The 3842-nt window shown below is 33.8% G+C and overlaps 1 pseudogene; it reads left to right on the top strand.

Annotated features, from left to right (window-relative positions):
* Positions 1 to 1247: 1247 nt before the first annotated feature.
* On the top strand, positions 1248 to 2248 carry LOC107526211 (S-adenosylmethionine decarboxylase proenzyme-like; annotated as a pseudogene).
* Positions 2249 to 3842: the final 1594 nt, after the last annotated feature.

Genomic DNA, 3842 nt, shown 5'->3' with positions numbered 1-3842 from the left:
ATGACAAAATACACTTTCTTTTCAAGCACCTATGGATCATATACCAAGATATACTATACCTTGGATCGTAAAATAAATCTCAAGAAATGTGAAAAAATTGTAATTATACAGAGTTTGTTCTCTGACCACAACCAACTTGAATAGGAAATCAATAACATATAGGCAAAGAAAAATCATTAACCACTTGGAAATTAAATAGCACAAATATAAATACATTATGGATCATAAAGGAAGCCTCAAGTGGAATTTTAAAAAGGATATGAAAAAAGGAAAGGTTTCATATTAATAGTCTAAGTTTATACATCAAGAAACTAGCAGAGAAAATAAACCTAAAGCAAGAAGAAGGAAGGAAATTGTAAAGATAGGAGCAGAAATCAATTAAATTGAAAATAGAAGAACAATAGAGAAGAATTGATGACATGAAATGAAAAGCTGGTTCTTTGAAAAAAAATCAAAACAACCGACAAATCTCTAGCAAGATGACAAAAATAAAAATGGAAAATATACAAATCATCAATATCAGAAACGAGCTGGGGATATTATTAATGATCCTACAGCTATTCAAAAGATAATAAAAGAATACTATGAACAACTTGGTGCTCATAATTTGACAAATTAGAAAATAGACCCATTCCTTGAAAACCAAAAGCTAGAAAGTCTCAATCAAGATAAAATAGATAATCTAAATTGTCCTATAACCGTTAAAGATAGTAAATTCATGATTAAAAGAAAACTCTCCAAACGGAAAATTCCAGTTCTAGATGGTTTCACTGGAGAATTCTATTAAATATTTACATAATTAAGACCAAGTCTACACTATCCTTTCCAGAAAACAGAGGACAGAACACTTACCCATTCATGCTATGAAGTTAGTATTTCCCTGATACCCAGACTTGACAAAGACATCACAAATAAAGAAAATTAGCGGCTTCCACAATATGGCCGGCGACATTAGCTAGCACTCGCTCTGCTCTCTCTAACAGGGGAACAGCGGACTTCAAAAGACTGAACTATATCTGCCTCTATTTCCAACAGACTCACGTTCAACCTTCACTCACACAAAAAAAGCCGGGAAAACTTTATTAATCCTTTTTAAAAAAAAAAAAAAAAGTTAATATAAAATTATAGCAAAAGAAAAAGAAAAAAAGGAACCTAAAACAGCTGGAACAATCCGCAGCAGCAGCTGGAGAAGAGATTTAATTTAGTTGATTTTCTGTGATGGTTGGTTGTTCGCTAGTCTCATGGTGATGGAAGCTGCACATTTTTTCAAAAGTACCGAGAAGCTACTGGAGGTTTGGTTCTCCAGGCAGCAACCTGATGCAAATCAAGGATCTGAGGACCTTTGCACCATCCCAAGATCCTAGTGGGACGTAATTTTGAAGGATGTGCAATATTCAATCATAAGTGTGACAAAAACTGACAAAACAGGAAGCTTATGTACTTAGTGAGAGTAGCATGTTTTTCTCCAAGAAACATTTCATTTTGAAGACATGTGGTACCACCCTCTTGCTGAAAGCACTGGTTCCCCTGTTGAAACTTGCTGGGGATTACAGTGGGTTTGACTCAATTCAAAGCTTCTATTCTCATAAGAATTTCAAGAAGCCTTCTCACCAAGGGTACCCACACCAGAATTTCCAGGAAGAAACAGTTTCTTGATGCAGTTTTCCCAAATGGAGCAGCATATTGTATGGGATGTATGAATTCTAACTGTTGGTACTTGTGTACTTTGGATTTCCCAGAGAGTAGGGTAATCAATCAGTCAGATCAAACCCTGGAAATTCTCATGAGTGAGCTTGACCCAGCAGTTATGGACCAGTTCTACATAAAAGATGGTGTTACTGCAAAGGATGTCACTTGTGAGAGTGGAATTTGTGACCTGATACCAGGTTCTGTCATTGATGCCACAATGTTCATTCTTTGTGGGTATTCGATGAACGGCATAACATCGGATGGAACTTATTGGACTATTCACATCACTGTAGAACCATAATTTTCTTATGTTAGCTTTGAAACAAACTCAAGTCAGACCTCCTATGATGACCTGATCAGGAAAGTTGTGGAAGTCTTCAAGCCAGGAAAATTTGTGATCACCTTGTTTGTAAACCAGAGTTCTAAATGTCGCACAGTGCTTTCTTCGCCCCAGAAGACTGAAGGTTTTAAATGTCTTGATTGCCAGAGTGCTATGTTCAATGATTACAACTTTGTTTTTACTGGTTTTTCTAAGAAGCAGCAACAGCAGCGAAGTTGATTAAGAAAAATGAAGAAAAAACACAAATAGGAAACACACATAAAAGAAGGTGGTGGCTGCTTTTTAGATACTGATACCAGGGGCCATGCTTTCCATAACCACCACCTTGTAGTTGCAGAAAACCCTAGATGTAATGGTAGTGTAATCATTTTGAATTGTATGCATTATTATATCAATAACTTAGATATCTTGCAAGAATGCTCTCTTCGGTATTTAGGTATCCTATGTCACTTTTGCTGTGAAATTTAAGTACATGTAGAAAAAAACTTTTACTATATGAAACTTTACAACACTTGTGACAACAATTCAATTTGGTTTATGCACAGTGTAATATTTCTTCAGGTTTCATTTAAAATTTCCCACAGACAAGGCTTTTGTCCTCATTAGGTGTTGGACTCAACCTAACCATCAGGGACTGTCCTATTAATATGCTGCCAGGATATTACATCCAGTTACCTCCAATTTCTAGAACATATTCTCTACTAATATTATTGAAACCAATTTCTACTTCATACAGATGTTTTTTGCAATGCAAATTAAAGTTTTTCTTCCACAAAACAAGAAAATTAAAAACCAATATTCCTATGAATATAAATGCAAAAATCCTTCTTAAAATACTAGTAACCAAATTCAGCAACATATAAAAAGGACTATACACCATGACTAAATGGGTTTTATTACGGGAATGCAAGTGTGTCCAATATACAAAAGCAATCAACATGATACAACATATTATTAGAATAAAGGACAAAAACCACATGATTATCTCAATAGACACAAAAAAGACATAAAATTCAACACCTACTCATGAACTCTCAGAAAAACAGGATTAGAGGGGCACTTCCTCAACTTTATGAAGAGCGTCTACAAAAATCTTACACCTAACATTATATGCAATGGTGAAAGACTGAATTATTTTTTCTTAAGATCAGAAACAAAGCTCGGATGGTCACTCTCACCATGCTTGTTCAACACTGTTCTATAAATTCTAGCCAATGCAATGAGGCTAGGCAAGGAAATAAAAGTCATATGGATCAAAAAGGGAGAAATAAGACTTTCTTTAGTTGATGATGACATATTTGTCTACATTGAAAATCTCAGGGAATCAACAAAGGAACTCCTACAATTAATAAGTGAGTTCAGCCTAGTCTCAGGATACAAGATAAATATGCAAAAATTAATTGTATCTTATTAGCAATGAACACACAGAAACCAAAATTTAAAATCTAATATTTACAATTGCTCAAAAAAATAAAATACTTAGGTTGAAATCTAATAAAATATATTCAGGGCTTATATGCTGAAAACTACAAAACAATGCTGAAAGAAATCAAAGATCTAAGTAAGATCTAAATAAGAGATACATACCTTATCATGGATTGAAAGACTCAATATATAAAGGTGTCAATTTTTCTAAATTAATATTCAGGTTTAACTCAATTCTTATCAAAATCCCAGCAATATTTTTTATAGATATAGACAAATTTACATGGAAAAGAAAAGGATCTAGAATAACAAAAACAATTTAAAAAATAGATGGGAATTAGTAGACCCAATTTCAAGACTTACTATATAGCTACCATAATTACAGCTG

Source organism: Miniopterus natalensis, chromosome X (assembly GCF_054644295.1).
Source record: "Miniopterus natalensis isolate mMinNat1 chromosome X, mMinNat1.hap1, whole genome shotgun sequence".
Lineage (NCBI taxonomy): Eukaryota > Metazoa > Chordata > Mammalia > Chiroptera > Miniopteridae > Miniopterus > Miniopterus natalensis.
Note: the sequence above shows the minus strand (reverse complement) of the source record. Positions and strands in the feature narration are given on the sequence as shown.